The sequence below is a fragment of the Toxorhynchites rutilus genome, chromosome 1 (assembly GCF_029784135.1).
Source record: "Toxorhynchites rutilus septentrionalis strain SRP chromosome 1, ASM2978413v1, whole genome shotgun sequence".
In the NCBI taxonomy this organism is placed as follows: Eukaryota; Metazoa; Arthropoda; class Insecta; order Diptera; family Culicidae; genus Toxorhynchites; species Toxorhynchites rutilus.
The window spans coordinates 64837365-64864588 of NC_073744.1; the positions used below are offsets into that span (position 1 = coordinate 64837365).

At 38.7% G+C, this 27224-nt stretch overlaps 1 protein-coding gene across 7 annotated transcripts in view; it reads left to right on the forward strand.

The window, feature by feature from the left end:
• LOC129779636 (cystinosin homolog) overlaps nt 1–27224 on the forward strand; it is a 65650-nt gene that overhangs the window by 21347 nt on the left and 17079 nt on the right. The window contains exon 1 of one of the 7 annotated variants that reach the window (XM_055787240.1): nt 14182–14491. The exons of the other annotated variants lie outside the window; for them this stretch is intronic. The gene's annotated coding sequence lies outside the window, so the exon portion shown is untranslated. Of the gene's footprint in view, nt 1–14181; nt 14492–27224 lie in introns of those variants that run through there. 7 annotated transcript variants of the gene reach the window in all.

Below are 27224 nucleotides of genomic sequence, written 5' to 3' on the forward strand. Positions count from 1 at the left end.
ATCGGTACTGTAGAACTCCAATCGCGCCGACGGACGCATAAACCTTTGTACAATACTACAGAAAATGCCATAGAAATGAAACACAAATTTCTGCATAACTCGAGAACTAATCAAGCAAATGGAACCAAATTTGGCTTATGGAGGTTTTGGGAAGCAATAAATGTTTTTATGGTGGTTTGACACTCCTCCTTCCTCTCAGAAGGGGGGCTGCCATACAAATGAAACACAAACTTCTACATAACTCGAAACTAATCAAGCAAATGGAGCCAAATTTGTCCATTGTTTGCAGTAATGAAATTGATCTTCGCTCGAAAGTGGAAATGGATTTTAATGTGATTAAACGCACTTCTATATCGTCTTCTATCTATATAGATAAAAATGGATCGCCGAATGTGTTGATAGAGGGTAAAACTCGAGAAAGAAATTGTCCGATTTAGGGCTGTCTTCATTCTATCATATTTTCTGTATCAAACATTTATTCCAAGTAACGGAGAAATATGTTATTTGCAAGTGGATGGAAAATCTTGCACGAGTATGGTGTCTGAAAATAATCTGATATTATAATGTCGAGTTTGGGTAGAAGTACTGCAATTTTATAGTAAAAATTAATTTTAAAGGGTAGATTAGAAGATCAATCAATGAACAGTTCTGCGATTGTACCCATGAACGTGGCTTAGTAAGAAAACGTGAATGTGATAACGAAAAATAAATTTTGGGCGGGACGAAGTTTGTCGGGTCAGCTAGTAGATTTATTTAAATTACATTCTAACGGTAACTGGAAGCATGCACAAGTATATCAACGCAACAGACTCGATATGACAGATACTGCTCTCATGAAAAGCATCTAAGCTCAATAATTTCTGGCGAGTCCAGCTCGTTATTGTCTGTTTCAGGAAAGTTTATGACGAGCTGGACTTGTCATTTCCGTTCAAGGAGTTAGTGCTCTAATAGTTGTGTAGAGAGGTGCCCTCTAAAGGACGGTTTATCATTTATATCGGTAACTATACAACTGATTTGATTAAAAGACGTAAAAATGTATTGTATAAAAGGCAGCTCTATTATTATATTGTAGCAAAAATCGTCATATAAATGCTCATTCAAAATGAACAAAAAAACAAAATGTCATAGAAAAACCTTAAGCGATACAAAATATATTTTTATATGCCGAAAACCAATTTCAGCCAAATCGCTCGTATGGATACTGAAAAAATATGCCAGCAGGTCAAAAACAAGCTTTCGAGAACCCTCAACGCATCCGTTGAACTTGATCAGCACCTAACCATACAGCTTTCGGGCCCACGTTCCTGTTGAAATGCTTTGCTTCACGGTTCTGTTCGGTTTCGCAATAGCCCGATTCGTGAAGGACCCTCCCCGAATGCGTATATTCTTAACTGAACTGAACAGCACAGCATCACTGGTTTTGACAGATACTTTTTTGAAAACGCTTAGTACATATTATTAATTATAGGCTGTATTGATCTCTGTAAATGATATAAAAATGAAGCCTACGCTCCGAAGAATGCCAAGGTTTTCACTATCCAATTATTTAGAACATTAAAGTTTAGTAAATTTACATTTAAAAATAGAGAGTTAGGAATTTGAAACAAAACGGTAGCTGTCTTCGTTGATTAACAATTTTCCTTGATTTATTATTATTATTATTATTATCAGCACATCAGCACAAGCTCCCTGGCAATTGGATGTAATCATTTCGTAACAAAATGTCACCGGGCGTGACTCATGATCTGTTTATCGCACCTATTTACGAGCAGATGCAGTTCTGCCAATTCATCACAAGGTTGCATTTTCCCGTATGACGACACACATCCGTTCCAGTATACACCGATACAGCTGATTCTCATGCTCGAAATTAGCACTTCACGGTGTGTTGGTTCTGCCCACTTGGCCCAAGTGCCAGTAATGACGCGGCTACTTTCCGCAAATGCAAATGCATCAGGTTCATTCTTCACACGTCATATACCGTGTCGGCTGAAGAGAGCTTATGGGGGAAACCACAACAGAAGATAAAAGTATCCACACGCGATGCTCAACTACAGTTAGGAACTCATGTGAAAACTGGTGATAAGAAGCTTGATAAGTACTTTTTTTCAATTGAGAAGGTTTTATGTTGTTATCTGTGCACAACAATAATAGCACTTTATATCCGAATATTAAGTACAGGAGTTTCTCAAATTGGGGATTCAACGGACTTGTAGAGAAGTTTAAGGTAGGCAGATTAATAATTCACAACAAGTAAGTAGAACCGTTGAACTTGGCAAACACCATGTACATGTTTTTATTTATTGGTTGTCCGGATGGATACCTGGTTTACGTTTTCTTAAATAAAAAATACAGAAATTTATTTCGTTATATTAACATAGGACTATGATTAATGATAATGATAAACATCTGAAAATTGAACGTTTTAACCATAGAAAGTACTTTCACTCAGATTGACATGAGAATATCCGTAATCTTATTCGACCATCGGTATTTTAAAAATTTACGGTATTTGATGTGGCCCTCTCCGATGACCCAGAACAGCCCTCAAATCTGACATACATTCTGTCAAATATATACCGGGAATTTGTGTTTTTAGTTTAAATATCATCTAAATTTACATGATCGCCTTCAAAATAGGGCCCTTATTAGGCAATACACTTTTTCCAACAATCCACCCAGCAAACATTAAATCGTATAATTTTGCACGTGCCAAGTCTTACAAGAAATCCGAGTAAATCATAATCGCATATAATATCAATCAAAGTATGTATCGTGTATATTTGAAATCGCATTAAATGTAAAAACTCGATTTTAAATACCATTATCAAATTAAGTCGCAATTCGGTATAATAAACATCAATTTTATGATGCACATTGTCGTAAAATATATTTAATCCGCATCATATGCGTATATTACGCTGATGCAGTTTGTGTGTCGTATAAGCGTATAATTTAAATCGATTCAGTACTGTAGTGAATCGTTTTGCATGCTGAAGAAAATCATGAAACAGTGAATCATATTAGATCCTACTAAAGAACATATTACATCATATTGAAATGTCAATGAAATGCTGATGCACTCGAAAGTTTTAACCGCTGTTGAATTCAATTTCAGATAGCCGCGCGAGATAGCTGGTGGATGATAATCCAGACGACCGGAGTTCGAACCCACATCGGAGCAGTTTTCACCAAACATCAATCTGTGCCATTTCAAACATTCATATTCCACTCCCAACACAAGTCAATCAAACAATTTCTACAAACATAAATAATCATATATAAAAATGGCGATTCGTGAGGCTGTAATAAACATTTCACGAAAATATTTTGCGCCATTTGTTTTTTTTCTATGTCTGTAATAAATTGTATATGAGTATGGCAATAGTCGCTATTATAGCCGGTCAAAGTTGCATATTCATCCAAACAAATTCGGTAAGCATTTGCCATGTATGTATATGGCCTCCACTTTTGCATGCATATGCCAGTTAGGCGCATTATATGCCAACCAAATTTTAGGGCATATGTTGATATATATACGCTTGTTATGCGATTTAATGTTTGCTGGGCAGTCATCGCAACACTTTTTATAGCTGTATTCAGGAATCGTCTTCAGTTCATGCAGCGAGTTTATTGTTATGTCTCCAATGCTGTTAAAACGGATCCAACGAAACGGTAATTTGAATTTCGAAAATTAGAAAAAGTCACACTTATGTATCGTCACCAGTCATTATGCGTTGGATGAACGTAGGATCAGAATTTGATCGTTCAAGCATGTCTTTCGCCACTTGATTGCGATGATTTTTTCGAAGAAAATTGAGCTCTTTTGGCACTTCATACTAAAACATCAACCAAAATATGATGAACGAGCTCGTGAGACATATTGAATTCACGGGCTAGCTCTCTTAAACTCTAATGACCATTTCCGAGCACAATTTCTATTATTTTGTCCATTTTTTATCATTTGATGAGGTTTATGGTCGTCTTTTAATGCCTTATATCTTTCATACAGTCGTGTTTTCAACATAGGTGAGTCACCAAATGTGTTCTGCAAAATTTTCAACGTTTCGGCACAAAGATTGTTGTTTGCAACACAATGTTTTTGACAAATATCAAAAATCGCCGAGAAAAAAAAAGCTTACTCGTTCTTAATGACGCTGTAAACAAATGAACTGATAGCTACCGCTCAAAATTGACAATAAGACCTCTGGCAGTAGCATCAACATAAAGAAATGAAAAATGTTCAGCGGTAAGATTTAAAATTAAAATTATATATATTCCACAGAAAGTATCACGAACAAGTACTTGGGTATTGAAACAATGAAAATATGTTGGGGTAATACGGACAGTGGGGGTAAAATGGACAGGTGGTTGATTTATATACTTACATTTTGAATTTCAAATTTCTGTTAATGAGAACACCTTCTACATGTTATTATATAATATTTAAGCTACCCTATGGCAATAAATACTAATCAAAATTGGAACAGGGAAACAAAAACCTAAAATCATACATGATTCCGCGTGTGGATTTAATTTTAGCTGCTTCGATATTAAGCATTTTGAGTGGTTTAATATAAAAATTCAATTCGCTGATGGTTATATTCCGGTTTGTGAGTGAACAGAGAAGCGATATTAGGTATGTACGGAAAAGTAAATTCATTTTTGAGTGGAAAATTTAAATTATCGAAATAATTGTACTGATGGGGTAAAGCGGACAGTTGCCAGTGGGAGTGAGATGGAATGTTAAAAGTCTGTTTAATCTATTCCTAAGGAATGCCCTGCGTCTATAAATGGAAATCAAATCGCCAAATGTGGACTGTTTAGAAGCTGACTGGAACCAAAAGCAAAATAGTTGAGGGTCTGTCCGTTTATACTGCTGAAATGCGCGATATCACTTCTAGGTGGATTAATTCGATTTTTCCATCATTTAACGGACATTCGTGATGAGTTCAGACCTTGGTTGAATAAAATTATTCCTCTCGTGATCGATAAACCCCTACGCTTCATATATTACAAACCTGTCCATATTACCCCAGCTATGTGTACATATTACCCGCATAAAAAAAAGTTTTATTTCTGTTTTAATTTCAGGAAAAAGCATTTTACACACACTTTTTTATGAAATATTTGACCAATTAGGTAGAAAAACAGTATATTGAATTGCAAGAAACTGCATCAAAGTTTTGGGAAACATGAGTTTCCAGAGATATAATTGAAGTTCTTAACATGTCCGTTTTACCCCCACCTCCCCTACATATGTTATAATTTTCGAACAATTTTTGTTTCTTTTTTTATATTTCTAAAAACAAAACCAAACAAGCCATTGAAAAAATGTACGCAAAAACAAACGATGAAATTGATGCAAGAACCACTAACATCAGCTCGGAACAACAAGCAGGTCACTGTCCTTTGGTGCTGATTCTGTTGAAACTGATTTATACAATTATGATTATTGGGCCTTAGAACAGAACTCAAATGAAAAATAGAGGCAATCCCCACCAAATTAGAGCGCTGAATTAGCTTTGAGACGGCAAATTCATCGGGATCGTATTCCAAAATCGAACTCTGTGAAGCACTATTTGTGCAAAACATGGAATACCACGAGGCCAGAACTGTCACCACAACCAGCTGTGATGTAAGGTGGAGCACCCAATTCGTTCGCTGTGTTTTGCCTTTTGAATGCGGTCGTTTAACTAACTGAAGCAATGTGAGCAGTATCGTGTTACCGCTTCTTTCACGAGAATCGACGCCATCCAAAATGAGTACGGCTTCTGGTGGTTAATAACCGGAAACGCGGGTAGCAATATAACGCGGAAATGTAACAGTTCTGCGGTGTTCGGCATTTCCCAGAATTACACCCTAGTACTTTGTACATCGCCGAAATGTGTGCCAAATACCATTGTAAACTAACCATGGGTAGAGTATAAATAACTTCGTAAAATATTATTTTGATGCTTAACATTGACTCATTCGATCAGACACAAAATAAAGTCAGCGTAAAGTTAATACAGGCAAACCTGTTTTTGCGCGGTCCCTTTTCGCGAGATTCCTGGTTTATGGGACTCTTTTTGTGCGATTTTATTATGACATCGGGTCTTGAATCACACAAACTAATCGCACAAATAATAATATCGCACCTAAACAGTCACACAAATGAGAAATCGCACAAAAAGTAACCGCACAAAAACAGGTTTTCCTGTACTAAATTTCAAACATATCTCATGGCCGCATTTACAACCCAATCAGCGTCAACATCCATGTCGATTTGTCGAAGAGAAGATTTGCGGAACCAAATGTAGATTTCAAATACATTTTCATGGAATTAGCTATCATAATATCTGGTTCATGTTTAGATTATAGAATTCAGAATCCAAATTGTCATACTCAGTTATCAGATTTTAGATCCAGATCCAGATTTATGTTTACCGATTCTATTCTCAGAAACCAAAGGAAGATCTTAGTTTGAGATTCTGGACTTCGATTCCATAATCATTAATATATCAAGTACTTGGATATTGAAACAATGTAAATCATCATACATATATGATGTTATAAATTTCTATCAATAGGTTCTTTTCGCCTGTAGTTCTCATCAAATCGCTTAATCAATTGCATAAAAAAATATCTTTTTCTGAACTACATTTTGGTAAAGAAACATATTTTCAACACATCAAAACAATATCAATAGACGCCAAACAGGCGATTTCTTGCAAGTTGAAATGATAATCAGATAATTACAATTACTATTAAAACAAGTGAGAAAAATCAATTTTACGCACGCAATTGTAAGCACCAGAGAATTTTTTTTTCTTAACCAGACAACAGATGTTGCAGCTCAGTCTTCTCGGAAAGTGCTGAACCGAATTGGACGCGAAAACCCCATTTTTTCATTTGAGAACCCTCCGAAGTTTCATTGAAATCGGTCCACGGGTTCCGGAGATATGGTGGGGAAAAAATCAATGGCCATAAATTCCAGAACCCAAAACAATACAAAATTCGTTAGTTGGAGTATCAAACATTATGATTTTTCAAAACTAGCTTCTTTGTGATGAATTCTAGCATATATGACCTTATTGACGTAACTCGGGTATGTTGCGGATCAGATTTCCAAGGGAAGTGACCCTTTTTTATGACCAGAACCAAATCGCATCAAGCGACATATCGAACTTCATGTTTATCAACACTAGATCATTGGTGACCATTTCAAGGGTTTAAAGCCACATTAGGATAACTCGGACCATCTCTGAATGACTTGCAGCTAAAGTCAGTGAAGTCAGTGAATTTTTTTACATTTTTGTACATGTTACACTAGATAATAATAAAAAAAATAGATTGATAAACGCAAATTTTTCGTTAAAAATTTCCAAACTAACATTTAAGAAAAAAAATTTACAAAACATTTCACAACGTTTTCTGACCTTGGCACCAGTACTAGTTTTAAAAATAATGGGTTTAATTTAAACAAAAAAAACGTGAATTACCCCAGCTATGTGTACATATTACCCGCATAAAAAAAAGTTTTATTTCTGTTTTAATTTCAGGAAAAAGCATTGAAACACACTTTTTTATGAAATATTTGACCAATTAGGTAGAAAAACAGTATATTGAATTGCAAGAAACTGCATCAAAGTTTTGGGAAACATGAGTTTCCAGAGATATAATTGAAGTTCTTAACATGTCCGTTTTACCCCCACCTCCCCTACATATGTTATAATTTTCGAACAATTTTTGTTTCTTTTTTTATATTTCTAAAAACAAAACCAAACAAGCCATTGAAAAAATGTACGCAAAAACAAACGATGAAATTGATGCAAGAACCACTAACATCAGCTCGGAACAACAAGCAGGTCACTGTCCTTTGGTGCTGATTCTGTTGAAACTGATTTATACAATTATGATTATTGGGCCTTAGAACAGAACTCAAATGAAAAATAGAGGCAATCCCCACCAAATTAGAGCGCTGAATTAGCTTTGAGACGGCAAATTCATCGGGATCGTATTCCAAAATCGAACTCTGTGAAGCACTATTTGTGCAAAACATGGAATACCACGAGGCCAGAACTGTCACCACAACCAGCTGTGATGTAAGGTGGAGCACCCAATTCGTTCGCTGTGTTTTGCCTTTTGAATGCGGTCGTTTAACTAATCGGTCGTAATCAATGGCCATAAATTCCAGAACCCAAAACAATACAAAATTCGTTAGTTGGAATATCAAACATTATGATTTTTCAAAACTAGCTTCTTTGTGATGAATTCTAGCATATATGACCTTATTGACGTAACTCGGGTATGTTGCGGATCAGATTTCCAAGGGAAGTGACCCTTTTTTATGACCAGAACCAAATCGCATCAAGCGACATATCGAACTTCATGTTTATCAACACTAGATCATTGGTGACCATTTCAAGGGTTTAAAGCCACATTAGGATAACTCGGACCATCTCTGAATGACTTGCAGCTAAAGTCAGTGAAGTCAGTGAATTTTTATACATTTTCGTACATGTTACACTAGATAATATTAAAAAAAAATAGATTGATAAACGCAAATTTTTCGTTAAAAATTTCCAAACTAACATTTAAGAAAAAAAATTTACAAAACATTTCACAACGTTTTCTGACCTTGGCACCAGTAGTTTTAAAAATAATGGGTTTAGTTTAAACAAAAAAATCGTGAATAAAGGGTGTTTCACGTCAAATTGCATCACGGAAAAAACGCTGTAGAAATTTAATTTTTAGGAATTATATCTTCAGCTTTCGCTTATAATCAGATAAGAGTGTATAGATCACGTTGGCCATGCTTCACTGTCAATTTTTCGTAAATTTGGAAAAATGTCGTCGAACGAAAAAGAGCGTCGTGAATTAATCCTGTGCACTCATTTCGAGAATCCGGAGTTGTCACATCGGGACATCGGTAAGATGCTGGGAATCGTCCAATCCACGGTCAGCAGAGTACTAAAACGATACTTCGAGAACCTAACCATCGACGGGAAGTTGAAGAACGGCAAAAATGGATGCTCCGTCAGTGAAAAAGATCACAAGCGCGTAGTTAAGCAGTTTAGACGTGATCCGAGAAGTTCGGTCCGGGATGTCGCTAATAAGCTGAATTTGCCAAGTTCATTCGTCCAGCGGACCAAGCAGCGGGAGGGCCTGCGTACATACAAGGTTCAGAAGGCTCCTAACCGCGACGAAAGGCAAAACATGGTGGGGAAGACGCGAGCCCGGAAGCTGTACACCGAAATGCTGACGAAGCCGCATTGCCTGGTAATGGACGACGAAACCTACGTCAAAGCGGACTTTCGTCAGCTGCCTGACCTGTTGTTCTTCTCCGCAGAGGACAAATTCAGCGTTCCGGAGGAGATTCGCAAGCAGAAACTATCAAAGTTTGCCAAAAAGTACATGGTGTGGCAAGCGATCTGCTCTTGCGGAAATCGGAGCGCCCCCTTCGTGATGACCGGCACGGTAAACGGGCAGGTTTACCTTAAGGAGTGCCTACAGAAGCGCTTACTACCACTATTGAAGCAGCACGAGGGCCCGACCATCTTCTGGCCGGATCTCGCTTCGTGTCACTATTCAAAGGACGTGTTGGAGTGGTACGAAGCCAACGGGGTCACCTTCGTGCCAAAAGAAATGAATCCGCCCAACGCGCCGGAGCTTCGCCCAATAGAGAAATATTGGGCGATTATGAAGCAGGTCCTCCGGAAGAACCCAAAAGTTGTCAATTCGGAGGCGGATTTCAAGAGAAGATGGATTTCTGTTAAAAAACTACAACCTGACGTTGTACAGAACCTTATAGACGGGGTAAAGAGGAAGGTGCGAGCATACGGGTTTGGACTCGAAGTATGAATAAAAAGAAAATGCTAAAAGTTGTTTAATAGTTTTTATTTTACTGTCTAAAATTTTCAAAAGGATCGGTCTACTGGGCGAATTTCTACAGCGTTTTTTCCGTGATGCAATTTGATGTGACACACCCTTTATTTACATATATTTTTTCATCGTTTATCCATACAGAACGCAGGCGGTTCACAAAATATCTTATTTCACTTCGGTCATGTCTCTCGGATACTACCCTCCTTCAACTTTTTACCGAATCTTCGACATGAATGAATGTTTCAGACTTGTCTAAAGCTTGTTTCAGAAAGAGCGAATTTTTCAGGGGTGAATTGGTTTTTGCGAAATGTTTTCGCTAAAGCCATTCACATTGAATTACGGAATCATGAGAATCTGTCAAACTATTGTCATTACAACGAAAACAAGCTGTTCAAGCAAATTCTGAACTAAAAGGTTTGATTAAAGCAAAAAAGCGTGGATATTGGCGGAAGTTCGTCAATGGTTTGTCAAGGGAGACCGCTATGAGCACTCTTTGGAATACGGCTAGGAAAATGCGTGGCTGGAACCATACAAACGAAAGTGAGGAATACTCTGACCGTTGGATTTTTAATTTTGCAAGGAAGGTTTGCCCCGACACCGTTCCTGCACATAACGTCGCACGCGACATTCCACTTCAAAGCGATTATGAGAATTTTTCGATGGTGGAATTCTCAATTGCCCTTCTCTCATGTAACAATTCAGCTCCGGGGTCGGACAAGATTAAATTCAACTTGTTGAAGAATCTTCCCGACTTGGCAAAACAGCGTTTGCTGAACTTGTTCAACAAGTTTCTGGAGCTGAATATTGTCCCGCATGACTGGAGACAAGTGAGAGTGATAGCCATACGGAAACCCAACAAGCCGGCTAGCGATCACAACTCGTATAGGCCGATTGCAATGTTATCCTGTATTCGTAAATTGTTAGAGAAAATGATTCTACTTCGTTTGGACAAGTGGGTCGAAACGAACAATTTGCTGTCAAATACGCAGTTTGGCTTCCGCCGAGGTAAAGGGACAAATGATTGTCTCGCGCTGCTATCTTCTGAAATCCAAATCGCATTTGCTCGCAAAGAACAAATGGCTTCCGTTTTTCTCGATATCAAAGGGGCATTTGATTCGGTTTCCATGGAAATTCTCTCAGAGAAGCTTCATAATCGTGGACTTTCACCAATTCTCAACAATTTCCTGTACAATTTACTGTCAGAAAAGCACATGATTTTCTCTCATGGCAGCTCGAAATCTTCTCGTTACAGTTTTATGGGCCTACCACAAGGCTCCTGCCTAAGCCCCCTCTTGTACAGTTTTTACGTCAATGATATGGATGATTGTCTAACTAGAGACTGCACGCTGAGACAACTTGCAGACGATGGAGTTATTTCCATCACGGGTACTAATCCCGTCGTTCTGCAAAAGTCGTTGCAAGATACCCTGAACAATCTGTTCACGTGGGCCCTCAAGCTGGGTATCGAATTCTCTACGGAGAAAACTGAAATGGTCGTTTTTTCTAGGAAGCACGAACCCGCCCAATTCCAGCTTCACCTATCCGGCAAAACGATCCAAAACTCTATGTTTTTCAAATACCTGGGTGTATATTTTGATTCTAAGTGTACCTGGGGGAGACACATTGCGTATTTGAAACAGAAATGCCAGCAAAGAATCAATTTTCTCCAAACAATAACCGGAACATGGTGGGGTGCCCATCCAGGAGACCTCATTCAGTTGTACAAAACAACGATATTGTCAGTGTTAGAATAGGGCAGTTTTTGCTTCCGATCAGCTGCCAGGATTCATATTCTCAAGCTGGAGAGAATACAATATCGTTGCTTGCGTATAGCCATGGGGTGTTTGCATTCGACACATACGATGAGTCTCGAAGTTTTGGCAGGAGTACCCCCGCTTACTCTTCGGTTCACAGAATTATCCTACAGATTTCTCATCCGTTGCAAGATCATGAATCCATTGGTGATTGATAACTTCGAAAATCTACTCCAACTGACTCCTCAGTCAAGTTTTATGTCTTTATACCATGAGCATCTCCAACCAAGTTTGCTTCCCTTACTTCTGCAATTCCTCTGTCATTTTTGATCTGTCCATGCGACAAAAAATCCATGGAATCCCAGATCACCTACGCTCCGATTCTATTCCGCCGATATTTTCGGCAGAATATGGGAAAGTTGGATCTGATAAAATGTTCTTTACTGACGGTTCATACATAAACGGGTCCACTGGCTTCGGCATCTTCAATGAAAATTGCAGTGCCTCTTTCAAACTCAAAGATCCTTGTTCCGTGTATGTCGCTGAACTGGGTGCGATATATTACGCATTAGGGATCATTGAAACATTGCCCATCGACCACTATTTTATTTTTTCAGACAGTCTCAGCTCAATAGAGGCAATCCGCTCAATGAAGGTTGATAAACGCTCATCTTATTTCCTAACTAGAATAAGACAACTATTGAGTGTTTTGGTCGAAAAATTATTCAAGATTACCTTAGTATGGGTTCCCTCTCATTGCTCGATTCCGGGGAATGAGAAAGCGGACTCGCTAGCTAAGGTGGGCGCTTTAGAAGGCACACTTTTTGAAAGGCAAATTGCTTATAATGAATTTTTCCACATTCCTCGTCAGTATACGCTCGTAAGTTGGCAGCGCATGTGGAGTGGTGATGAGTTCGGTCGTTGGTTACACACGATTATCCCTAAGGTCTCGACGAGTGCATGGTTCAAGGGATTGAATGTAGGTCGTGATTTTATTCGCGTGATATCTCGGCTTATGTGCAATCACAACAACCTAAACGCGCATCTCTATCGCATTGGGCTCGCAGCAAACAATCTTTGTGATTGTGGCGATGGCTACCACGACATCGAGCATGTTGTCTGGTCGTGTATCCGGTTCCATGCTGCTCGCTCTCAGCTCTCTAGAGCACTGAGAGCACAAGGCAGACAATCGGATATCCCCGTCCGGGATATCTTAGGTAGCCGGGATCCTGATCTTCTGCTTCATCTATACCTGTTCCTCAGAAACGCCGATGTCAACGTTTAATGATGTTTCCTTCGTTGTGTCCCCGTTTCATATCCCTCCTATCCGATCGATAAACTTTTACTTAGTCGCGGCAATACATACACACACTCTTTACAGATGCACGGGCCGAAGGTTGTGCAGTCCACTGATCATTCAACAAGAGCCAAAGGTTGTACCGCTCATGACAACTCTACACGAGCTGATGATTGCGCCGGCTAGTGACCATTCTATCCTGGATTCCTCGAGTCGAGAAAGACGCACCACGCTAGATATGGGGTACAGACTAGGGGGGCGTTGCTGATTAATGGTCAGCTGCATCCCATTAGGAAGTATCCCGTGTCGGGCACACGTACAGAGCATCGAAGACTGCAACATACCAATTATGAGAACACTTGTAATACTAACCTCGAGCCAACCGCGAGTAATCGGTTACATATTACTAACATAGTTGTAAGACAAAAATTGTCAAAATATTGGACTCCCGGCCCCGTCAGGCTAACGCCACATGTGCCTTAATAAAATATATATTTTGGGAAAAAAAAGCAAATTCATATAACTCACAAATGTGAGTTCGAATATATCTCGAACTCGATGTAATTCAATATTAGAAAATTCAGTAGAGTATAAAAAAACTGAGTATTTTCTATCCTAGAACAAGCTTGAATATTGCTCACGTCGTTTCATCGATGTGAAGCTGAGCGAAATTTTTTGTATCTTGTTGCACCCATCTTGATTGTCTTGTTCCAACTTTCTGATGTGGGCAGATGCTACTGTCAAAGCAACGCGAATTCGTATTTTTTCGCAGCAAAAGCTTGGGAAGTTCTATCTTTTTTCACGCTTTCACAAGTAAAAGTAAAGAACATGACGCTCAACTTGTTTTTGCAGACGTTTAGGCGCCATGAGTTAAACGTCGAACTAAAACTTGTTCCATTCGTTGATTGTAGAGTCCATAAATAATCAAACAATATTCACCAAACTCAAATTTTTAATTTGCATTGCAAATGAACGTCTAAAACTATTATACAAAAAAAAGCAATCCACCCTATGAGCAACCCCTGCCGCTCTAACGCTTGTGTTTTGCAAAATTTAGCGGCCGGCAAGGTTCACACCATACCCGCCACCGACCCAAACCGCGCTGACCCACGCACCGTTTCTAATGCCAACACTGCAGACCGAGCAGACGAATATCGGTGTCTGCACTCTAGCTGAGTTCACTCTGGCAAACGAGAGACTGCGGCAACATACTCACAGTTTTCGCACGATTCATCAGTATCAATCTACCGCTCGATGATAGCTGACGGGAGTTCCGGGGGAAGTAGCGTGCGCCTGGGCGGAGGCGTTGCGCGTTGTCGCGTTCGATATAGCCGATATAACTCATGCCAGTGATCGGAATGGTTGTTCAGTTTCACTTTAACCACCGCATGGACAGGTTGTGTCCACCGAAGCGGTTCACAGTTTTCAGGATATTTTTTGAAGTTTACCTCGCGTTTCCAAAAATAAGGATCTAGAAGCACTTAGGTTATTTCAAAGCCTAAACACACAGAACCAGAACCACGGAGAGGCCCGCACAGAAGCGGCGCCACATTAGATCACTACTCTTGAGGTGAGCGGATCGGCGACCTTCGCCGGCGTGATGTGAATATCTTATGTATAATTAGTGGGGTTTTTGTGTACCTTCCGCTGGGTGCATTGGGGGGTTTTTCTGATCGACAATGGTTAAAACGAATGGCTAGTGGTGTCGAGACATGGTGCGTTTACAAATTTGGCAGCTTTGTGGGTTAAGTTCATGACGTTGCCGTTGATGGCCTTCTACGGAACAAAATCTAAGTGTTTGTGTGAGCGTGTTCAATGAACTGAGGAATTGGAGAGTGAGGGAAAACATACAGCCCGCAAAACAAAAAAAGTGCAAGGGTATCGCGCATACCTTATTAGCGAAAACCAGGAACATAAACAATCTCGTAGAGGCTGTGCAACTGAAGCTAGTGACAGACTGCAAAAAAGTGGTTCACGAGACGGGTTGTCACGGGTGGTGGTTTCACATGACAGAGCGTTAGCTGGTTGAGGAGCATATTGATAATTTGCCGATTTCCAGCCTTGCGCCACTTGTGTGATTCATACCGGGATTTCATGACCGATGAATTCTTCGTTTCATTCGTTTTTGCCGCGAAGTTTTTGCAATTATAATTGTTTGGACAAGTGCTTGAAAGATTGCGATGACGTTATCGCAAGTTTGGAAGTACAACCATATCATTGTTTTACTAGACGAGATGCTTCGTAAGTTTGTTATCAAAAGATAATCGAACGCGCAAAACATTGAGGACATTTACAAGTTTTATGGGAAAACTCGCGAGGCAAACTGCACCGTTAGGTTACATGGTTTTCCCTGGAAGAAACCAGTACAGTTCAAGGGAAACCCACAATCTGATGCTGTTGCTGTGAAACGCGTTGTTTGTTACGATCGCCGGAATTTTTGCGTCACAAGTGTTTTTCACAATATGTTCTCTACAGCTGTTTCGCAACACTTGACGTACCAGGAAGAGAAGTAATGTATCAAAGCAATGGTTACGATGGATTACATCTAGATTGCGCTAACTTAGAAATAATTTGAGGAATCATTGGTTGTGTTTTGGACATAGTGTAGGCCAGGTGGATTGATTCGATATTCGAATATGACATTCACACAGTGCTTTGTAAACCAGTGATTACCTCTACTTTAGTTCAGTGACACAATAGACCACATATTTTTTTGTGATTCACATCTGAACTACAGTAGAGCCCCAATGATCCTCAAATATGTGGCTAGCTCATCGCGAATAACGAAAATCGCGGATAACGCAATAAAAGACTGAAAATTAGTTCCAAACACGAAAAAAAGATATAGATTTACTATTGAACCCGCAGACGCGAATAATCCACACCACGGATCATCCGCTCGTGGATAATCGGGGTTCCACTGTATACTGTGTGATTCAAGGATTCATCATTGAAAAAAAGAAAATTTCGGTGTCAGGTTTAACGGGGTAGTACACTATGAACGCCATAAAAAGTATGTGATTTTCGCGATTTTTTTCAACGAGTAAATAAATTACTATGATTAATCTAATATCACAGTTTTATTAGGTATATACAGGGTTTTCCATTTCGGGCTTCCGAAAGTATACAGCCCTGCTCTGACAACCGTTTAACATAGCTGTCAACCAAAGCGTCATATCGTTAGTTGAATGTCTGCCATTTTACAATATGGATCGTTTTAGCATAGCACAACGTGTTAATTTTGTTAAATTATACTATAAAAATGATGAAAAACCGGCAAATGTTTTTCGAGCATTACGGACGGATTTTGTTCGTCATGGACGGCCTACAGAGCACACCATCGCTAATGTAGTGCGTAAATTCGGATAAACTGGATCCGTAGCGGATATTGTGAAACCTGTGCATCATCGTAATGTGCGTTCGGCCGAAAATATTGCTGCTGTTGCTGCCAGTGTGGAGGATGACCCGAATGTTTCGATTCCACGGCGTGCTCAGCAATTGGGCTTGTCAAACACATCATTGTGGCAAATTTTGTATTTGGACTTGCACCTACATCCATATAAAGTCCAACTGGTACAAAAATTAGAGCGTGGTGACCATGGAATGCGTCGGGCATACGTCGATTGGGTGAACGAACAACAGCAGCAAAATGCTGAATTTTCGCATCAAATTTTCTTCAGCGATGAGGCACATTTCGAGCTCGGTGGCTAAGTGAACGCCCAAAATTTCCGTATATGGGGCTCAGAAAATCCACACGTGATTGTTGAGAGGCCATTGCATCCGCCAAAAGTCACTGTTTGGTGCGCATTATGGTCTGGTGGAGTCATCGGGCCGTATTTCTTTGAAAATGAGGACGGCGAGACGGTAACTGTGAATGGTGAGCGCTATGGCCGCATGTTAACCGATTTTTTTTTGCCACAAATTGAAGATATGGATACGGATGACATGTGGTTTCAGCAGGACGGCGCCACGTGTCACAACTTGACCGAACATGGCCATATTGCGAACGATATTTGAGGGACGCATAATTTCGCGCTTTGGTGATGCCAATTGGCCTTCCAGATCATGCGATTTGAACCCGCTAGAATTTTTTTTTTGTGGGGTTATGCGAAAGACCATGTCTATGCCAACTCTCCACAAACTCTTGATCATTTGAAAGACAACATTCGTGAAGTTATGACCGAGATACCGCCTCATATGTGCCGAAAAGTCATCGAAAATTACCTGTTCCGGATCAAGGTGTGCGAGGAAGCCCTAGGTGGACATTTGAATGATGTTGTATTTCACACATAATGGCATAAACCAAACTTTAATTTGAAATAAAAGTTTCATCGAAATTCGAATTCTAAGTGTGTTTTATTTCAATTTACTTTCGGAATTTAAAGTTGGAAAACCCTGTATTACTTAAAAAACAAAAAATATATTGGTGTCAATTGTACTGTCCCCTGATTAGCCGCAACCGGTTCATTGAACCTTTGCAGCCAAAACCTTGTAAACTGGTGGGAGTTCTACAAGTTTTTCTAGTGGACCGATATCAACCAATGATTTTTTTTACATAATATAAAATACGAAATGTTGATTTTTGACGAAATGGTGTCATTTTTTGTAAAAAATATGCGTTTTTGGCTCAAAAATTGAGACAAAAACATTCACCAAAATTTAATTTTTCAAAATATCAAAAAAATCGTACGTACGATAATAGGAAGTTTACTGTAGAATCTGGGAAAAATTATTTCATCAAAATCGGATGCACCGTTCCGGCAATAGAACTCCCACCAGTTTGTAAAACTTAGTTTCGAGAAAAACGCACTTGAAATTTTGGGTGCACGCTCCTTACGCAATGACTTAGTTCCACTAATTGGCTTGTAACTTAGGAACGTAGCATCGGACAAACCTGGGACAAAAAGTCACAGGAGGGTTGTGCCCGAGACACGACCGCATAGTTGACGTAGGATTCCGTTGGGCTATCTGTTGATGTTGGATATGTTCTAAGAATTACATCGTTAAACTCTTTGATAATGATTTGGTGGCCCTAAAAAGGGCAATTTTGTACCCAACATTGTTTGTTCACTCGACCAGTGTTTACCGAGTGATGATGACAGAAGTATGGTAAACAGTCGTTGGGTGGTGCGTATCAAATAGAAGATGCCGAAGTGTAATGAGATATGATAGAAACGGTCCTCTGTGATCCTAGACGAGATACCTGATGTGTTATGTATGGATAAAATGAAGAAAAAAACTTACCAATGTAATATAAGATAATAACCAATACCGAACACAATTATCAACTTTTCTCATCAGTAAAAAAATGTTACTTTAATATAGAGAAAACATATTTGAAATGGAAAAGGCAACTTTGTTTTATAATTTTTAATTTCTGAGTGTTTATTCAACCCAATGCGAATTTTAATTGGAAATACAACACCTAATACTATATGTAGAACATATGGGAAATCACTTTTTCGAATATTTCTTCACTTTTTCAATTTTTTCTCGCCGCATGAACTTTCCTTGGGTGAAAATTAACACAACAAAACAGACAGCCTCAGAATGACCCATTCTCGAGCGGGAACACACTTTGGTTTTTATTTATGAACATTGAAATAAATCGTTTCATATATCAAGTAATTTTTAACACAACTGCTACCATATACAAATTTACAATTACACTTGTGCTAAATTCTTCACAATACACGATCGGTCATTGATATGAAATTTCACGAAACAGCCAATATTAAAGTTCCAAATTTAAATTTTATTTGCTAGAATTAATCGTATTAATCACCCTGCTTGCAATATAAAAATGCCCCCGACTTGCATATATTTGCAATAACTATTTCTCTCTGGCACCTTAGACATCTACTCTTTGTTAGGGAACACATTTCGGTAGGAACAAAAGCTTCCCCTACTTTCATGTATTTGCAATGCCGATTTCCCCCAGGCAGCTTGGTTTTGATGTCTCTGTTAGGGAACCGCCGCATGTGTTGTCAATTTTGACCAATCAAAAGTGGGTATTTCCAATAGGGGATAGGGGTTGAGATTTTTCATTTGTTCGATAATTAGTTTCATAACATATATTATTTTCTTCAATATAAAAAATTGTTATGGAGTGCCGAAATCGATTGACGCAAAAATTTCATCAAATCATCATGGAATGACTGAGCAATAAGCGTTTGAAATTGGACAATTTTCACGATGTGCTCGATTTTCAATTTGTACCCCAATATGTTCCCGAAAGACGTAATCCTACGTCAAAAAAACTACAGTAAAGTAGACATACCAGAGAACGTTTTAAGCCAGAAATATTTTTTTTATTTTTTCAAGTTTTCATAGCGTACTAGCCCCTTAATAATACCGGAGAGCTTTAAAAAAAACGGGTTTTCTGTAGTCAAAATAAAAAAAAACCCAGTAAAGACCGGTTGCATATAACGGATTTCATGCCAACTCGTCTTGAGACATGGTAGCACCACTTCAGATAGCAGTGAAACGTTGTGGGTGTAAAACATTGCTCAATTAAGCAACTTTGCATACTTGAAATCTTTGAAAATATACTTATACTATTTTTTGAAAACGGTCAACATTATTTTTTATTTTTTACAAAAATTTAGTTCTGAATTATATTTCGGACAGTTTCATATTTCGGACACTCTGTAATAATAACCAGAAATGCTTAATACCGTGATGATATAACTATGAAATCAATATCACAATTGATTTTTTCGAGTAACCCTTTAGTTATACCATCATTAAGCATTCCAAGTTATTATTACAAAATGTCCGAAATATGAAGCTGTCCGAAATGTAATTCGGAACGGTAATCAACGAAACTCTGGTCAAAAGAAAAAATGTAGGTGTTTTTAGATCTTCATTGAAAATATCAAAAAAAAATTAACGAAAAATTACACTGGAATGTTTTTTTTAATTCCGAAAAATTATGTGAATAGCCCTTATAATTTCCAACCCAAACATCGGAAGATTGGCACTTTTACAGGAAAATAGTTTTTTCAACAACTTCTTCATGTTTTTTTAAAAATTACTATTAATGTTTAACTCTTAACATTTTTATGTATAAACTAGCTGACCCGGCAAACGTTGTTCTGCCATATAAATTATGTCGAGTAAATTCCTTGTCTAATGTCTATTGTAAGTGTATTTAAAAGCTTTAGCGATCTTTAAAAAGTATCGGATGTGATCGACAAAATAGAACGAATGAACGATTTGAACGAAAGTATATTTCTTTTTACCGATTTGCGGAATTCTAAAATAATATGCGCATTGAATGTTTTGCGCTGCTGAGGCGAATATGACACCACCCAACGAACACGATAAAAGTTTTAGATTACTGCATGGACCATGATCCATGTTTGTGGTAACAATGTCGCTAAACCGATTGTTGAATCCTCAACTCGCCGCTGCTTTTGATCGACGGTTAGAAAACGCGGCATCCATCGCGCGGATAGCTTTTTCATGTCAATAATGTCGTGCAAAATGTGTCTCACTCGTTCTTTTGAAATGCCTACGGCCTCATCTAACTCGTGTAACTTTATTTTACGATTGTTCAAAACGAGTTGATGCACTTGTTCTACGATTTCTGGATTCGTATCCTCTTTGACCTTCTAGAGAATCACTAAACCACCGATAAACTGTTGTTCTCGAAGGAGCAGAAGTGGGATAACATTTCGTCAACCGCTGCGTTGGTAGTTCAAAAGTTTTTCTCATCAAAAAATAATGTTCGATCAAAAGACGATATTCTTCTTTTCCATTTTCCATGCGAATGCTCAGGTAGTGACACTTAAATAACTGTAGTTCGTGAACAAATAAACGAAATGTCATAAAACTCTACACATAATCTAGTGATAGATGAACCTCTCGAAATGAATCTTGTTCATTTTTAGTGGCGCCATCTGTTGAAAAATCTCGGGACCTTCAACCCAAGTAGTACTTTTCGGGCAGCCCAATAAACGAAAGCAAAAAAATGATAATAAAATGAGTTTTTATCATATATCTTGTGAACTGTTCGTTCAAACGTCTTGCTGTCAAAGCAAGAGTTGCAGAGCAAAACATTCAAAAACATTTCCTGGAATTTCTTCGCCCTGCAAATGTGTTCCAAATTTCACACAATCGAAACGAAGTATGAACAGCAAAATAACAGTTTTTAAATTATTCAAAATTTAGTATTATTTTTTTTATTTTTGACAAAAAGAAATTTTTCCCTACACTTTAAGGGAACTAGTAATTTTTTATCACACCTTTTTAGTTTCCTATATCTTGTTCGTAGACAGTTTGTTTACAAAACCAATAGTTCAAAAGTTTTTCTAGATAACAAAATCAAAAAGCATGCTAAATAGCATGCATCTTTTTGAAAAATGCCCTATTGAAGTTCCGGGTATTTCCAGGTCATTATGGCTGGAAGTACTCAGAGGCATAAATCAGCCCTATTTATTCTCTTCGAATTTCGTGGAGTTTTGGATTGGTAGACGTAGCTTTGAAGGTCTAAATGGTCGTGTCAACTGTTAATATTTGGTCTCGACTCGTCTCGTTTCGAAACTGGTTCCTGAGGCTTTTCTTTGAGATTTTGCTGGGCCCACTGTGCATTCCACAATACACTGGTAAACTCAGTTTTGTCTGTTTTTCCAGTACAGCTCATTCACTTCGCTGCCATCCTTGATATCTGGGGCCGTTCACAATCTGCAACCTGTGACCGGTATGATCCCTCGCAATGATGGTGTGATGTAATCACTTCCAGAGGCTATATGATGTTTAAAATGTTCCAAATGTTCCGAGCGAATGTTTTTGCACCATTCACGAGATCGACATCGGCAATCACACGATAATCACCATTATCGCTTATCATATCATTACTGGGCTCGAGCTGGAGACGGTCATGCTGACAGATGCCAATAATGAGAGCCCCGCCTGGTCGTGACGACAATTGCTGCGCATGACCACCTGAATTACTGATTACTCTTACTCGCTTATGATACCTTTCAAGGTATCCCTTTCGGACACAATAGCTAGCTTTCGCCAACTAGCGCTAAATTAAATATTACGTTATTGAACGACCCTTAATAGTAACCAACTGATGATAGGAAAAAAACGCAACACACAGAACATGGTTTCACTGCTCAAAAAAGAGTAACCAATGGCTTATCACGATTTCATTCAACTCGGTTAGTCCCGTTTCCGTTGTTCACATTGTATCGCAAATTGAAAATCAACACATTACGACGCAAATTGAACCGACCAACAGACAATTTCTCCCGGCCAATATCGACCTAATGAACGTATCGCGACAGGTTTCAGTCAGTGTTTTTTTCCTTTTTATCCACCCTGCAGACGCGATTGCATTGATTGCAGGAAGACCCGGTCCCCAGAGCCTCAAACACGCCACCGATGGCCTAATCGGCACGGTGCACACAGCCGGCTGACATTGAAAAGCACGCCAACATTAGCCAGCTGCGCGCCTTGTTGGTGAACACTTTAACACTTTGAGGAATGGCGAGACCGCCCAGTTCATCATGATCGCCATTGAACCTAGCGCTTTTCGCGCGAGGGGTCTCAAAACAATATTGTGTTAGAAATAGTTCATAATTTTGGGATCAACGACGGTAAAATGACGCGAGACGAACGATAACCAAAAATAATTGAGCGTTCATAAAACGGGAATCGCTTTGAAGTGCCGAAGAAGATGTCACGTTTTGCGGCAATCGATGGATCGCTGAGTAAATTTCTCAGAATCAGTGATAATATGTGGGAAGAATAACAATTATGACGTGATGTCACTGGTAGTTCCAAAAAGTCAACATTATTATTGGACAAAATGAAAACTTTGTGGTGCCAAATCGATTCGTTTCGACGTAGGACTACGCCTTTCATTTCAGTAAAATTGAGTTCAATAATTTAAGCGCTGCTAATCGTAATCGGAAGGAGCCAAGTGTGGTGAATAAGCCGCGTACAGTAGTAAATCCCAACTATAGCTCAACCTTTTCCCTGGCCGGTCTTTTTTTTTATTAATTCGTTTATTTTTATAAGCTCAGTTACTTAAGTTTAAAGGAGCCGAATTCTTAAATATAATTTTAAAACTATATATATATAAACAAATTGCTTACATCTATGGTTAGTAAGGTGGGAAACCGATTACTCGCGGTGTACTCGAGTTTAGAAGGGTGACATATTCTTAGCTAGGTAGTGCGGACTGAATCAAAACGGCTGTCAAAAAGATCCAATTGAAATGTCAAAAGAGATCCAACGATCAGGAGTGTTACTTTTCTTATGATAATCAACACTATAAAAAAGGTATTGTTATCAAAGGCAAAAATAATTAAACTTATAAAATGAACGAACTTCATTTTTCCGTCAATTGTTTAATTGGCCATTCTGCATCTCTGAAAGAGAATCTCATATTACAAGGTATCAGGACCTGACCGAATATCAACAAACTACGAATAACGCTTGGTTCACTCCAAGATTTTAATGTGGGAGCGAAATTCGACATTGGCGAATTTTGATACGTACATACATAGTAAAAGTGAAATGTTTTGGGGGTGTTTTTTTCTAACGTCGGTGAATACAGTTTTGCTAGTGAAGCTGGCCGAATGAAATCCGCGTAATTATGATCCGCTAGTACTGGTTATGAATATAACGGTAAAGCAATCTGCGCATCGTGTTGATGATGGACGTAATCTTCTGAGTCAACTACCGGCTTAATTGTGGAGAAGGCATCACGGTTTCTCACGAGGTTTCTTTTCCGGTTGAAATGTAACGATGTATCTCTATCAAAATTGTACAGTCGCAAGCGCACTGAAGAGAGAACAGATGCATGCGATGCAATCCCTCGACGCCAGACTCTAAAGTGCAATCCACAGCTCTCCTGCAAAAAGAATCGAACATGCTCCGCCAACGGATTGGATGATAGTTTTTGCTGTAGAAGGACAGCACACCAGTTCGATTTAAGACAGCAGAGTGTACGCAACAGCAGCAATTTTGCAGCAGAATTTAAGAAGAAATTTAAGTGCTTGTATAATTTATAACTCTGTATAGTTTCATGTATATTTCTATAGTATTAAGTAAAATACAATGTACATAGTTATAGTTTAAGCGTGTGTTTTGTCTCCGATGAAACGAGTCCCTCAATCTGCCACAGTGATGTGAAGTTCCATGCGAATGGAAAATCCCCGCTGCATCACTGCAATGAAGGCAGTCTGCATCGCGCCCACGGGGGGAATTTGGTTTCTCACATTGGGCAATCCGCATAAAGGCTGCTTTGGTATCGCGCAGCGGGATTAAGTAGCATTTTTTACAGTCCACTGCATTAAGACGCTATAAAAATAATCCTGAAAATGTGTATGAAAGGTTTGCTACACTCGTCTCTGCAAAAATCGACCCAGCGCATCTGTAAATACGTTTCCGAAGGAATACGATAAAAGCTAACGCGAACATTTTCACTCGTATTCGGGCAGCCTTTCACTGAGCAACGCATTTTTAATGTCCACTTTCCGTGATATAATATATCTCCGAACGAAATAAAAACAAACGAAGTCACAGTCACGTAAATGTTTAGTCCTGCGATTTGAAAACATTCGATGAAAAGTAGAACGAAGAGTTGCCAGATGATTTTTAAAAAAAGTCTGTAAAAATATGTGACAGTCTGTCAAAAATGTGGAAATCTCGCGTAACTTTTGAAAAGGTCCTATGTAACAAATGTAAACAAATCGAGTTAATGGATGCACGCTATTAGTTTTCAATCATTAAATGTATTACAAAAACAATCGTTCACGTATCTATCTTCTTCATCTTTTTGTAGCCAATACAAAAAATATCCAATGTACAGATTCGTATTTTAAGCACCCAGCTGTTACTTCGGACGTCACTTTCCTCTGACGGCCGAAACGTCCGAAGTAACAAAGCAGTCAAAACAACTCGCAGTCGTACTTCGGTCGTTTTGGAATTTGTTTCTTACAGGTGTTGTTATCGATTTCAGTGCAATTCAACGAGTGATAACAATAATAATCAGTCTTTAGAACGAAATGCTGATATTTGGATTGTTGTTTATTAGTTAGTTTCAAATTTTTATAGTGCAACGTAATATGTCCAATGTGCAAACGCGGGCAGTCAAAACGTCCAATGTAACATTTTTCGCTCCGAGGCTTCAACCTTAATCTCAAATCACGGAACAATAGTTACGATTGGTTTTACGAAGTTATTCTTGACAGCTAGTGGTGAAAACAGTGATAAATATTGATAGCTTTTAAGACAATTCGCGAAATAATGTTCGGGTCTTCAACTACGTTTTTCTCGAGTTGGTGAAAATGTTACATTGGACCTTTTCAAAAGCTACGCGAGAAATGTATGTCAACGTGTGTGGATCTGTAGAAATCTCTTTTAACGTTAGTTTTTCCAGATTCTTTGATACTTCGTACATCGCGATCGCGAATCTCGCGTGCAAGTTTGTCTTTTGTATATTATTGTATATTTTGTATATGTACATCTTTTATGTATACATCCATTCCATGCCAAACAAATAGTGGTTCTCGGATTTCGATGAAAAGTGGTAGTTTTGTTCTTTATCGCAGAACATTAGACCCTTTTTTATTTTTTCGTTAGGGTGACCATTTCCATTTTATGGTTGTCCAAAAAATCATTTTTCCCCAAAACTGACTTTTTTCAAAAACTTATAACTTTTGAATCACTGAACCGATTTAGATTATCGACATATCTAATTGAAGCCAATGAGCTAGCTTTTCATTAAAATATAATATATTGAAATTGCCAAGAAAAAATAAGGATTTTGTTTTCGTAATTATCGATTTTAGTTTGTTTTTTGTTATTTTCATGGTTTGGACTAGAGGGCGCTCTATATTTTTTATACTTTTCTTGAAAGCTGCGGATGTTATACCTAACATATCTCGATTTTAGAGATGCAATTTTTTAGTTTTTGGGATATGATTCTCTAAAGTTAACCGGTGGTCCGAAAAATCACCTTTCCCATTGAGAACCACTTTATTGGCATGAAACGACTGTATATACAGTAGTTTACATTTAATGCGACATTTAACAAATTGGACAGACCTGTAATGCGACACGTTTAATTGGACATTTTTACCTCTAATTGGACATTTTTGTGAACATCAAGTTCGGGGCCTAAATTATGGTCCCACATTGAAAGTCCCAACCAGGCGTCGACACTGTATCACTCTCATAGCCAATGTCTAATTACAAGTCAAAATCGCCTCCAATGCGACACAGAGTGGAGCCTCGGCATGTCGCATTAAATGTGACATGCCGAGGCTCCACTCTGTCCCGGGTCAGCTGACATGCCGAGGCGAACTTCGTCCCGGGTCAGCTAGTATATGTAGTATATGTCATATCATTATTGTTTTGATATGAATTCTATAGAACGAATTTCTAACCTTTTTCTCATCATAACATTGTTCTGTGGGCAGAATACCACAAATACAATAAAATGAAGACAGCTCAAAAGGGACCTTTCCTTCAGCGGATTTTGGGATAAGCAACACATTTAGCCTTCCATTCAATTTTAATATTACTCAAAGATGTTCAATTAACCCTTTCATTACGGCAGTGTGCTCCGCCGAAGTGCTACCCCTGTACGGAGTACTGCACCGAAAAGTATGCACATCGCGCTGGTGTGATCGAAGAGCAGTATGAATTTCATGTATGAATTTTGCTCGTACACACAGCTCGTCGCGCGGATGTCGTTCATAGACGACGCTCGTAACGAAAGGGTTGAGGCTTTGAGAATCAACTCATTCTCATTTGCTCAAAAGATACCCCTCTAGGAGAGTCATTTTTAAGGAAATTAGCGACGCACATGTTGCACCGTACGTTTGCTAAAAAATGATTCGCTTGGCGGCGGCAGCGCTAATTCGGTTTACTTGGTTTGTCATCGGCTGTTCTTGATATTCTCGGGAAATTACAAACTGTTAAGTTTTACCAATCTCATCGATAGTTCTCATAAGTTCTCGTCTCTGTTCCCTCACTGTCATGAAATTTTGAAATACGAGGGTCACTATTTATATTTCGGGAATAGGAACAAAAACAAATAGTTAAGCTGCGAATATATTTTTATTGTTTTCAAAGTACTCGCCACGATGATCGATACACTTTTGCATGCGCTTAAACCAATTTTCAAAGCATTTATTCCAATCGACACGAGCCTTTTTTTTTTGAGCGATTGTCAAATTATGTGGGATTCAACGTGAACATAATTTTCGCACAACTAAGTGTTCATGTAAAATCGCATATATGATGGTGGAACTAATGCTTAGGGATGCCTCAATCTC